We start from the raw sequence: 14,567 nt of genomic DNA on the forward strand, positions 1-14,567 counted from the left end.
TAGATGATCTTCCCAGGTTTTTCCAGTTACAAGAATGTCATCTACATATACTATTAATTTTGAAGACAATTCAGCACCTAATACAAAATCCAGTGCTCTGATAAATTCAGCCACAGATACATTCAATCCAAAAGGGACAACACAATATTGGTAACTTTTGCCACCATACAAAAAGGCAGTATACTTCCTAGAATCAAGTTCAAGTGGTATTTGGTGAAAACCAGATGTCAAGTCTAGGCTACTCATGAATTTTACATTATCAAATTTGTGCAGAAGTTCATCCATATAGTCAGGATAGTCATTTTCTCTAATCAAGAACTTATTAAGGTGCCTAGAGTCAAGCACAAGTCTAACCCCACCATTTCTCTTAGACACAACTACTAATGGGTTGTTGTAAGCACTTCTACTTCTTTCTATAATCCCTCAAGTTTCCATTTTTTGGATTTCCCTTTCTACATCTTTTTTCCTGGAGAATGGAATGCCATATGGTTTTAAGAAGAAAGGATGATGATCTCTGAGTTGAAGTCTGCACTGATAGTCTTTTACCTTCCCTGGTCTCTCACTAAATGTATCCTGAAATTCCCATAACACTTCTCTTAACTGATTTTTCTGACTTTCACTTAGATTTACAGCTTCCTTCAATTTGACTTCGACTAATTCTTCAAAATTTTGTTCATTTATAAGGTCAAAGGGTGTGTTATCACTTATGGGTTGATTATCTACCTCACTTACAACAGCTTTGCTACAGTTAAGGATGAACATTTCTGTTTTCAGAATACTATTTTCCTCAGGTTCAGTAATTATAACACTCTTATCTTCCCACGAGAAGCTTACACCCAATTTTAAGACCCAATCCATGCCAAAAATGATATTTTCTTCTAATCTTGGGACCACAAGGCAACTGTGCTCAAACTCCACATTTTCAATTTCAGTCGTTAACAATACTTGACTCTTAACTACCTTACTTTGCCTACCAGTGGCACCTCTGATTTTTACCCCTACAACCGGCATTTCTATAAAGTTCTTACCATCTCTAATTTTATCTCTAAATTTTTCTGAGATTGCACATATGGGGCTTCCTGTATCAATAAGACAGTGTCCTTCCCATTGATTGACTCTTATTTTAATGTATGGACAGCCTAATTCCTTTTCATCTGCCTTCCCCTCATGGCCTTCATATAATAAATCTGTTTCAATTTCTTTATAATTTCCATCTACTTCCTCCCTTTCAGCCTTCATCAGGTTTACCTGAGTTTCAGATTCTAAGTTACCGGTGTCAAGTTCACACTTTGGCTGCACAAAAAATATCTCCCTACTGTTTATGTATCTTTCACTCAAACTCTTTCTTTTACTCTCCAACCAGTGTGGGCATAAAACTCTACTAATTATACCTAGATAATACCAAAACACTTTGCTACTACCACTCTCATTATACTGGTTCCACAGGATTTCTAAAAATTGGCTCCCTTTACTTTCGATATCACGCAAATCTAATTCTTTCACAATATTTTCACTTTTGTTATCACCACTTTGATCAACCATGAAATCATCAGAACAGACATGTAGCAATTGATTTTCAGCTGTCACTTCATTATTCTTGTCATATTCCTTTCATTCATCACCACAACTATCATCAAGTTTCAACACTTCATTATTTATTTCAATAAAAACATTGTACTCACCTTCTGATTTGCTTACCATACTTTTCACATCAATAATACTAACATCATCACTACTATGGTATACTTTACTGGCAGTTTCATCTATTTCTCTGTGTTTCTCACTTTCTATGGTTGATTCTTTTTCCTGTTGCTTAGGTATATCATCAGCTGATTCAATATTACCTTCTTGTGTGAACAACCCCCCCCCCCCCATTCTGAACTAAAACATTTATTACTCTCTTCATCAGTAGCTTGCTCTCCCCTTTTGGCCAAGCTGTAAAAATCATTTAACATCTCCTCATCCAGAATTGAGTCAGAACTTTGATCCATCCTATGTTTATTTTGTGGTGGTCTACTGTGGAACATAGCATCCCACAATTTTTTATCAAAATTTACATATTTCACTTGATATTCCTGGTTTTTAACCTGTTTGTTAATGGTGCAGTTATTTACACTATTGGGTTTTGTGTGAACGTTAGTGGTCCTCTCATGTTTAAATCTGTTCGCCCCAAAGCTGTGGACCCTCATTGAGGTGGACCGGAGTTTTCTGGATGTCTACCTCTATTGTCACTCCTCCAATTTGTATTCATTCTGTTGTTACCTTCCCATCTGTTGTTCCTAGTTACACCACTGTTTTCCCTGTTACTCTCTCTCCCATTAGCATTGTACTCTCTTGTTCTATCATATTGGTGTTCATTCCGAAAATCTCTATCATCCCTTCTAGTGTTCTCCCCACGGTAATCAGAATTCCACCTCCCGATGTAATGGTTTCTATTACTAAACTGTTGCACATTTCTCTCCATTGCCCTGTCTAATTTGTCTATATATTTTAGAAACTGGTCTAAAAAGTCATCAGGTCCATGCACTAATTCCCACTGTATTCTTTCAGGTAACCTCCTTTTAAGGGCATCAATTTGCGTCATTTCGTCGAAGGGTTTATCTAGATGCACCAATTTCCTAAGTTGATCCCTGCAAAAGTCTTTCATTGAGTGGTTTCTGCCCTGAAACTAGTCCCATTTAAAAATTCACTTTTTATTCTACCCTGTTCAGTCTCAGACCAAAACATATTTAAGAAACTCTTCTTAAAATCATCAAATGTTTTCCAATCATCAGAATGTTTTATTGCCCAAGACAAAGCTTCTCCCTCAAGGAAATTTTTTACAAACTTAATCTTTAGATTATCAGACATGCCAGGAACAAGGTTGTCAGAGCAGTGTTGTAAAAAGTCTACAGGGTGTAAATTATCACAAGGAAAACTTTTAACAGGTGAACTACTCCACACACTCCCACCATTCATACATAAATTTCTATACACAAAATTATCTTGCATTTCAGTGAATCTATTACATGTTACAGACTATTGTATCTTATTTAATTCATAATCTAAGGCGTTAACTTTTGATTCTGTATCTAGACTTAATTTGTCTACTCTCTCCTCCACAGTTCTTTGAGCTGCAGTTAACCTTTCAATCTCTTTTCCTTGACTTGAGCTAACTGTGGCCAATTTATTTTCTAAGGTCACAAACTTATTTTCTATAGCCTCAATTTTGGAGTTCACGCCCTTCAAACTTTCTCTTAATTGAAGTTTTAAATTTGAGATCTCTTCTTTCAGTACATCACCGTTGCTTTTCATTTTTGCTTCCAGCGATTCACTAGTTAAGTTTAATTTCGCTTCTAGCGACTCACTGGATGCATTTATTTTTGATTCTAGGAATTCACTATTTGAATTCGTTGCCATTGTTAATTCGGACTGCATTTGTCCCATTCTGGCAAAGAGTAAACTTATCCAGTCCTGTTGATTCGGTTTTCTTTCATTTTGTGAGTCATCTGGATCGTCACTTACACCACACATGTTTGAGTCTAACGTTTCTCCCACTTCCTTTTTAATTTCTTCTGTTAGCGTCATGATGGCACCATGTGTTTGGACACAGTTTTACGAAAAGTTTAAAACAAAGCAGAATTGTACTTATCTTTTCACACTACGACGTCGATCACAGGTCCACCTCTCCGATAAGCCAGCACTTTCTTGGTTCTCACACTACTTTTTCTGGTCCAGGAAACGTGTACAATGTTATTCATGTTTTACGAATTATAAAATTTATAAACGAAGCACAATTAGTCTCATCGCATTTATCTGTAATATCCCGGACGAGCCCCCAAGTTTAACGGACCTCTTCCTAAGATTTCCACAGTCTATAAGTTGTCCTACTCCTTTGTCAACATGGTGACTTCAGGTACTACAGGAGATTCAAATTTATAGGCCGAGGTCGTTAACAAGTACGAACAGTTTGGTACTTAACTCATATCGGTGGCTGCGTTGTTGTCTTCGTGAAGTCTAGAGGTGATTCCACTGCGATGTTCCCGCGGTTTTCTTTGTGTTTGGATGAGACTAACTGGTTTGTAGGGCGACGTGGTATTTTTGTTTTTAGAGAGCAAACGTTACATTATTTTTGCACATCACTATTTAATTGATTTATTCACATTTAACACTTCTACAATAATATGAAATAAGACATTGTTTTACACCACATCTGTATCGCCACCTCCTCCAACCCCCACTCTCGATCAAAAATCCATCAACCACCACTTTCAAAGCTCGACCTCCTTCCCCCATGACCAAAGATAACTGTCTCTTGGTTGTTACACTCGCAGTCAAAGGCTATATTTACATAAAACATTACATGTAAAGAAATTACTGACATACATGATTTTACGTTCTGTTATAATACCCCCCCCCACAAGTCCATGCATGGAATGCATGGGATTGTGTGTCACTATGGAATAAAATAATCTAATACACACATCATGATAAAATTTCCAGTTCCGAAAGTTAGTAATAAAATTGGTTTCCCAAGTGATCTTAGTTTTATATATATATATATATATATATATATATATATATATATATATATATATATATATATATATATTGAGTAATAAGTATAATGAGTTTATAACTAACAGTAAAATATGGAACCTTAAATTTAGTTGATCATGGTAGCTGTAGTGCCGCTTTAAGATAGGTACATAACTATATAGTATATGTATACACTCAAGTTTACTTCAATACTGACTTAATACATGTTAGTTAACATTATCAGTGGTTTCTTCAGAATGTATTAGGTGAACTGTGAAATGATGCCTCTCTCACAATCTTTTAATATTAGTACTTCAATAAAATACCTTATGGCATAGCTTGTGCCCAAAACAACCATTAAATCTAAAGAAATCATTATTCTAAAATAAACAGGTTCTTTTAACCACTGTTAGTACCGTAGATTTGCCTTTTCTTAATCTAGCTAAGATAAGCTGTAGGGTCAGTATTGCCTCACGTGTTCCAACATTTCTACGGAATCCAAGTTTTTCCATTCATCTGTAAAGAATTCGCGTTAGTATTTTGCAAATGTGGCTTATTAAACTTATAGTTCGGTAATTTTCACATCTTTCAACACCTGCTTTCTTTGGGATTGGAATTATTATATTTTTCTTGGAGTCTGCTCACCAGATGGTAGAGATTTGTCAGGACTGGCTCTCCCAAGGCTTTCAGTAGTTCTAATGGAATGTTGTCTACTCCCAAGGTCTTGTTTCGACATAGGTCTTTCAGTGCTCTGTCAAATCTCCACATAGTATCATATTTCGCATTTTAACTTCATCTATATCCTCTTCTATTTCCATAATATTGGCCTAAACTATGCAATGTTTAATATTTGTGGTATCCCGAAAGTACATCGCTTCTCACTTGCTTTAAGCATCAAGACGATTACTATGCCACTCATATAAGTCTTTGATAGTTATTATCAAGCTAATGTCCGTAAATTGCGATTAATATTACTGAATCACACACGTGACGATAACGCCCGATATTCAGACTCATATCTAAAACTCTGCGCCGTTATTTGAGAATTCTCTCGCGATTTACTTGCACCAAAGTCGGGCGATGGTTCCCTAGAATAATTTTTAAATCCCATCAGGACCTGGCGATTTATTTATTTTCAACCCATTCAGCTGCTTCACAACCCCAGGGATGTCTATGACTATGTCCTCCATACGGGAATCTGTACGAGACTCAAACGGCGATATGTTTGTACGATCCTCCTGCGTGAAAGATTTCTCAAATGCTAAAATTAAAATTTCAGATTTCGTTTTGCGTCCTCCGTTGCCAGAACAGATTGATCAGTGAGTGACTGGATAGAAGCCTTAGACCCGCTTACTGATTTTACGTAAGACCAGAATTTCCTTGGGTTTTCAGCAAGATCTTTTGCTAAGGTATGACGGTGGTAATAGTTGTATGCTTCTCGCATCGCTCTTTTTCCAGCACCACAAATCTCTACTAACTTTTGCCTGTCCTCATTCTCCCGATCTTTCTTGTACCGCGAGTGCAGCTGTCTTTGCTTCCTGAGCATTCTCCGAATTGCGCTCTTTAACTACGGTGGGTCTTTTCCATCCGTAACCCACTTTTTCGGCACATACTTTTCCAAAGTGTGATTTACAATATGTTTAAAATTTGCCTATAATTCTTCCACGTCCATGGTACCGGAAGTTAATGAAGTCGATTAATTTACTAAGTGGGATGCTGACAACTGCTTATCTGCTCTTTCTAGAAAGAATACCCTCCTAGCCTTCTTGACCGACTTTTTAACTTTCGTAACCATAGTCGTAATGACAACATCATGATCACAAATCCCTGTCTCAACACTGACACCATCGATGAGATCTGGTCTGTTCGTGGCTACCAGGTCTAAAATATTTCCATTACGCGTTGGCTGTCGATTTAGCTGCTCAAGACAGTTTTCGTATACTGTGTTCAAAAGTAATTCACATTACGGCTTGTCTGTACCACCTGTAAAGAATCCATAGAAACCCAGTCTAAACTAGGTAGGTTGAAGTCGCCTCCGAATAATATAGCATGATCCGGGTACTTTTGCGATACAGAGTGTATACTTCCTTTGAATGATTCTAGAACTGCCACGGTGGAACCTGTTGGCCGGTAATAACACCCAAAAATTAACATTATTTATCCTAGACCTGTTAAACAGGTCCAGATAACTTCCCAATCACACTCTACTTCGACCTCAGTAGACACAACATTTTTGTCAACTGCAATGAAGACACCATATCCTACGGTGTCTAATCTGTCTTTCCGATACACGTTCCAACCCTCACTAAATATTTCAGAACTTCCTATTTCAGGGTTCAGCCAGGTCTCAGTCCCGAGAATAATTTGCGCGCCACACACCTCCTGGAGGACAGTAAATTCAGGAACTTTATTCGAAGACTCTGAAAATTTACTGCTAATATCTTGATAGCTGAAGTGTCTTTACAGTGAGCGCGTCCTGATTTTGCTGCCTGCACGTCGACTGGTGAGTGTTCATCAGGACACCTCGCACTACTGCCTAGCCTAGAAAAACCCCATGTGCACGCCACAAGTACTCTGCTACCCGAGTTCCCGTTTCCTTTGTGTAGTGCACTCCTGTCCTATCTAGGGGCGTCCTACAATTCCCCACCCAGTAGCACAAGTCTAGAAATCTGCAGCCAGGAGCGTCACAGAGTCGACGAAGCCTCTGGTTGAGGCCCTCCACTCGGCTCCAAACCAAAAGACCTCGATCCATTCTGGGAACGATGCTGCAAATAGAGAGTTCTGCTTGCACCCCGCGTGAGAGGCCAGCGGAATAGCTGATGACTCTGCGTGTCCTTTCGACTGATTCCTCGTATTGCACTCATGTACGCGATCAGTGTTGCGGTACTATCCGCACCAGAAGTAGCTGTCCATCCACCAAAACGTTTCTCCTAATTCAAACAAACAATATCAGTCAATAATTATGTGGTAACCAGTGCACGGATGGGATGAAGAAGACAACATCTATGTACTCTAATAATAAGCATCACAGTTGATAGCGAAAACAATTTTACAGTAACTTCAACACCGGCCAGTGATGTGACAGCGTGTTTCCGCAATTTTAGTATCATAGCTAAACCACCCATTCTCCACTTTGTGAGTGTCAGTGCGAACATGGATAGATGACTGTGCAATACATCCATTCAGCGTTAATTCTCAAACACATAAATCATCAAAGTGTACCAGACAGTGCTCCACATATTTCTATCACCTCGAGCATAGTGTTTAATTTACGATCTATCTCTCTGTGTATGGGAGTCACAGAGCATTTTCGCTGTCTTGGGGTAAAATTAGAGAGTGAAAGACCATCCTCACGTTGTCATTGACCAACCCACCATGCCCACCATGCAACACCGTTAGCGCATTAATCTGCACCTCCCGTGAATGAATGGAGCTTTCCGAGTCCTAACCCATCTCGAGATGCGTCCATGTCGAGGAGCTTAGCACTCCTTACCGATGTATAGTAACAGATTTCAAAGTGCCGTGATGTAATAGCAGAGAGTTACGAAGAACAAGAAACGAATGATTTTTATAGGAGATGGTGCTCCAGACAGATGGAGTTCGACGCATTTTTACGTAAATCAACCAAGCTTTCAACTCTAAAGTACTGTTGTAGAGTCTACGATCGGAACCTGGAAGCTATTGGTAAGAGAGAATATAAACACATGCACCCCTAAAGCTACGACGTTCTGCACTTAAAACGTGCCTATAATGTTAGCTCACCTGCGTTTCCGAACTATCAGACATATGAAAAGTAGCATTGTTAATAATCCTTTGTGAGAAATATATTTCAAACAAGGTCCAATTTAATGGCTGACTGATTCATTCTAGAGAAGGAGAAGTTGCTGCAGGTTAATTTCTTTCCAGACTTCTGTCCGGATGCATCAATCGCGTGACATAGCCTACGTTCTACTCGAATACAGCTACGTGTTCTGTATGCGGTTTAAAGCGCTGTCTACTTGCGATCATTTACGGTGAACCTGTGGGTCATCAGAGTACTTCCATCTCATGTGTGATGAAACTTGACACATTCCTCTAAACGAACTTTGATTTATGTGATGTATTCCATCCCCCCTATTGCATCTTGGGTGTAAAATCTAGACTTCAGCGTCATAACTAAGTTAGCGATAGGAACTTGTGAGGCGATGCAATCCCCGATTACACATTTGTCCGACAGATGTGCTGTTTACAGAGTTAGTGATGCAATGAGTTGTAATTTTCACGTGTTGCACGCTATTGCTATGCATTTATTTGTTTCCTTGTAGGATGTATCCCCCGCTACTAACGATTATTTTATATAGGTCTGATGCAGGCATTGTATAATTTCTGAACAGTGTTCAGATATGAATAGTGGACACTATACGTCTTCGGTAAGCTATATTATGCTCATATCACACAGAGCAAGTGTTTTACGGCTTGATGACATAGTTTATCGAAGAAAAGTGCGAAGGAGGATGTATGTCACGTGCTTGAAATGTACGGTATTTATCACAAAGGATTATTAACAACGCTACATTCCATACGTCTGATAGGTCGGAAACGCAGGTGATCTAACATTATAGGCCCGTTTTAAGTGCAGAACGTTGTAGCCTTAGGAGTGCGTGTGTTTATGTTCTCTCTTCCAGGTACCGATCCTAGACTCTAGAACAGTACTTAAGAGTTGATATCTTGGTTGATTTACGTAAAAATGCGTCGAACTCACCCCGTCTGGAGCACCATCTCCTATAAAAATCATTCGTTTCTTGTTCTTCGTAACTCTCTGCTATTACATCACGGCACTTTGAAATCTGTTATTATACATCGCTAAGGAGTGCTAAGCTCCTCGACATGGACGCGTCTCGAGATGGGTGAGGAGTCGGAAAGCTCCATTCATTCACGAGAGGTGGAGTGTAGCGGTCTCCTTCTGGTCGGTTGCAGATTAATGCGCTAACGGTGTTGCATGGTGGGCATGGTGGGTTGGTCAATGACAACGTGAGGATGGTCTTTCACTCTCTAATTTTCCCCCAAGACAGCGAAAATGCTCTGTGACACCCATACACAGAGGGGTAGATCGTAAATTAAAACACTATGCTTGACGTGATAGAAATATGTGGAGCACTGTCTGGTACACTTTGATGATTTATGTGTTTGAGAATTAACGCTGAATGGATGTACTGCACAGTCATCTATCCATGTTCGCACTGATACTCGCAAAGTAGAGAAAGGGTGGTTTAGCTATGATACTAAAATTGCGGAAACACGCTGTCACATCACTGGCCGGTGTTGAAGTTATTGTAAAATTGTTCTCGCTATCAACTGTGATGCTTATTATTAGAGTACATAGATGTTGTCTTCTTCATCCCATCCGTGCACTGATTACCACATAATTATTGACTGATATTGCTTGTTTGAGATGGGGAAAAGGTTTTGGTGGATGGACAGCGACTTCTGGGGTGGATAACACCGAAACATTAATAGCGTACATGAGCACAATATGAGGAATAAGTCGAAAGGGAACGCAGAGTCTTCAGCTATTTCGCCAGTGTGAGAGACGAGTCTAAATGTGGAGCTCGTGAATCACCTACGGACTGTAGTTTCGAGACCTACGCCAACGCTGCAAAACTCTTCCAGTTTGCTTATGTTGTAATTGTCTTTTATTTAAAATCAACCCATGTGTGATATGCTATGCTATCGGTCGTAAGAATGTGATTTACACCGTGCAACTTCTAGTTTCCTGCGAAAGGCCGTGGATCAGAACTTCTTAATGTCAATTCAGAACCTGACACTGGCCTCGAAGTTGTGGCAGAAAAACGAGATCTTTGGCATTGTTCAAAAGCGTGTTAGAAAACATCGTTTGAACCAGGTACAGAGGGACTGTCTCTTGCGAATTACTATAGTGTGTGGGATCATTCGCTTAGAGCATTGGTGATCAAACATTAAAGTGACCTCTGCGGTGCCAGTATATATAATAGGTGGCAGTAGCTGCAGCAGTTAGAAGTGTGAATTCGGTGAGGGACGTGGTATACCGCTAGGAATACTTGGATGGGTGCACCCTATGGTATTCTGGGAAGCTTTGCGGAATCTCCATGTCCGCATTGGAGACTCACCACAGCTTTGCGTCATTGCGTCAGCATGAGTGCCTAGGTGACTTCTAAATCGGATGAACTTTTATAGTTCGTAATTTTTCTGTGTTGGGGTGGGGGGGTGGGGGGTAGTGGTGAATAACGATGATAGCATGTTGGGCTGATTGATTGGAATGGACGTGGATCTGTAGTACTTGTATCTAGTTTGGTGACGTACCACATTGCTCGTATTTCCACCGAATGGTCAAAACATGCTTCTGTTGCACTAATCATGTCGTTCTGTTTCTACACGGGTTTCTGAAGGTGGTGGATAAGTCTTTCTTCTACTTCTGTTCAGTTCTGACTTAAATTGGAACGATCACATACTCGAAGCTGTAGAAATGGAGGTAGTTGCAAGATGCGTAGTGAGTGACTAAAACCACGTTGGAACTTTACTGTGGTAACTAGTTTCGGGAAAGGTGACTCGTTTCGAGACATGGGAGTGCCAGAAATATGATTCACTTGTGTGTGTTATCCGATGCAGTTATGTGCTAGAATGTGTGGCATTACATGAGTATGTCCAATATAGTCGGATCTTCTTTGCGTCATGCGAGTGTAGGGGAGTCTAAACAAGTAGTGACCTATGACGTCATATTAACTTGAGTTTTTTTATACATGTAATTAATTTCTAAATTTGATTGATTATTTACAGATAAAAGACTTTAATTATGTACAATATTTACAACATTTAATAGGTAATGAGTTTTAATGAGGAAGATGTAAATATGTTTTGACATAGCAAATAACATTGTTGCATTATGCATGATATGTTTTCTCTTTGTAAGAACAAAAATCTTCCATGTTGCTCGAGTGCGCGATCAAGTAGTCGCCGAGTGCGGATTTGTTGTAACTTTCATGAATGGGCATAAAATTGTTAATCTACAACCCGTAGCTGATTTAAAAATTATTCTAGGGAACCATCGCCCGACTTTGGTGCAAGTAAATCGCGAGAGAATTCTCAAATAACGGCGCAGAGTTTTAGATATGAGTCTGAATATCGGGCGTTATCGTCACGTGTGTGATTCAGTAATATTAATCGCAATTTACGGACATTAGCTTGATAATAACTATCAAAGACTTATATGAGTGGCATAGTAATCGTCTTGATGCTTAAAGCAAGTGAGAAGCGATGTACTTTCGGGATACCACAAATATTAAACATTGCATAGTTTAGGCCAATATTATGGAAATAGAAGAGGATATAGATGAAGTTAAAATGCGAAATATGATACTATGTGGAGATTTGACAGAGCACTGAAAGACCTATGTCGAAACAAGACCTTGGGAGTAGACAACATTCCATTAGAACTACTGAAAGCCTTGGGAGAGCCAGTCCTGACAAATCTCTACCATCTGGTGAGCAGACTCCAAGAAAAATATAATAATTCCAATCCCAAAGAAAGCAGGTGTTGAAAGATGTGAAAATTACCGAACTATAAGTTTAATAAGCCACATTTGCAAAATACTAACGCGAATTCTTTACAGATGAATGGAAAAACTTGGATTCCGTAGAAATGTTGGAACACGTGAGGCAATACTGACCCTACAGCTTATCTTAGCTAGATTAAGAAAAGGCAAATCTACGGTACTAACAGTGGTTAAAAGAACCTGTTTATTTTAGAATAATGATTTCTTTAGATTTAATGGTTGTTTTGGGCACAAGCTATGCCATAAGGTATTTTATTGAAGTACTAATATTAAAAGATTGTGAGAGAGGCATCATTTCACAGTTCACCTAATACATTCTGAAGAAACCACTGATAATGTTAACTAACATGTATTAAGTCAGTATTGAAGTAAACTTGAGTGTATACATATACTATATAGTTATGTACCTATCTTAAAGCGGCACTACAGCTACCATGATCAACTAAATTTAAGGTTCCATATTTTACTGTTAGTTATAAACTCATTATACTTATTACTCAATATATATATATAACTAAGATCACTTGGGAAACCAATTTTATTACTAACTTTCGGAACTGGAAATTTTATCATGATGTGTGTATTAGATTATTTTATTCCATAGTGACACACAATCCCATGCATTCCATGCATGGACTTGTGGGGGGGGGGGGTATTATAACAGAACGTAAAATCATGTATGTCAGTAATTTCTTTACATGTAATGTTTTATGTAAATATAGCCTTTGACTGCGAGTGTAACAACTAAGAGACAGTTATCTTTGGTCATGGGGGAAGGAGGTCGAGCTTTGAAAGTGGTGGTTGATGGTCTTTTGATCGAGAGTGGGGGTTGGAGGAGGTGGAGATAGAGATGTGGTGTAAAACAATGTCTTATTTCATATTATTGTAGAAGTGTTAAATGTGAATAAATGAATTAAATAGTGATGTGCAAAAATAATGTAACGTTTGCTCTCTAAAAACAAAAATACCACGTCGCCCTACAAACCAGTTAGTCTCATCCAAACACAAAGAAAACCGCGGGAACATCGCAGTGGAATCACCTCTAGACTTCACGAAGACAACAACGGAGCCATCGATTTGAGTTAAGTACCAAACTGTTCGTACTTGTTAACGACCTTGGCCTATAAATTTGAATCTCCTGTAGTGCCTGAAGTCACCATGTGGACAAAGGAGTAGGACAACTTATAGACTGTGGAAATCTTAGGAAGAGGTCCGTTAAACTATCTAAATAAATGATCTTTTGGATAGGCTGGATAGCAATGTGCAGCTGTTTGCTGGTGGTGTTGTGGTACACGGGAAGGTGACGTCGTTGAGTGACTGCAGGAGGATACAAGATGACTTGGACAGGGTTTGTGATTGGTGTAAAGAATGGCAGCTAACTCTAAATATAGCTAAATGTAAATTAATGCACATGAATAGGAAAAATAATCCCATAATGTTTGAATGCTCCATTAGTAGTGTAGCGCTTGAAACAGTCACGTCGATTAAATATTTGGACGTAATGTTGCAGAGCAATATGAAGTGGGACAAGCATGCAATGGCAGTTGGGGGAAGGCGGATAGTCGTCTTCGGTTCATTGGTAGAATTTTGGGAAGATGTGGTTCATCTGTAAAGGAGACCGCTTCTAAAACGGCAATACGACCTATTCTTGAGTACTGCTCGAGCGTTTGGGATCCCTATCAGGTCGGATTGAGGGAGGACATAGAAATAATTCAGAGGCGGGCTGCTAGATTTGTTACTGGTAGGTTTGATCATAACGCGGAAATGCTTCAGGAACTCGGGTGGGAGTCTCTAGAGGAAAGGAGGCATTCTTGTCCCGAATCGCTACTGAGGAAATTTAGAGAACCAGCATTTGAGGCTGACTGCAGTACAAATTTACTGCCGCCAACTTATATTTCGTGGAAAGACCACAAACATAAGATAACAGAGATTAGGGCTCGTACAGAGGCATGTTGTTGTTGTGGTCTTCACTCCTGAGACCGGTTCGATGCAGCTCTCCATGCTACTCTATCTTGTGCAAGCTGTTTCATCTCCCAGTACTTAGTGCAGCCTACATCCTTCTGAACCTGCTTAGTGTATTCATCTCTTGGGCTCCCTCTACGATTTTTACCATCCACGCTGCCCTCCAATACCAAATTGGTGATCCCTTGATGCCTCAGAACATGTCCTACCAACCGATCCCTTCTTATAGTCAAGTTGCGCCACAAACTCCTCTTCTCCCCAATTCAATTCAGTACCTCCTCATTAGTTATGTGAAGTACCCATCTAATCTTCAGCATTCTTCTGTAGCACCACATTTCGAAAGCTTCCATTCATTTCTTGTCCAAACTATTAATCGCCCATGTTTCGCTTCCATACATGGCTACACTCCAAACAAATACTTTCAGAAATGACTTCCTGGCACTTAAATCTATACTCGACATTAACAAATTCCTCTTCTTCAGAAACGCTTTCCTTGTCATTGCCAGTCTATATTTTATA

This window comes from Schistocerca gregaria, chromosome 4, assembly GCF_023897955.1.
Source record: "Schistocerca gregaria isolate iqSchGreg1 chromosome 4, iqSchGreg1.2, whole genome shotgun sequence".
Classification (NCBI taxonomy): domain Eukaryota; kingdom Metazoa; phylum Arthropoda; class Insecta; order Orthoptera; family Acrididae; genus Schistocerca; species Schistocerca gregaria.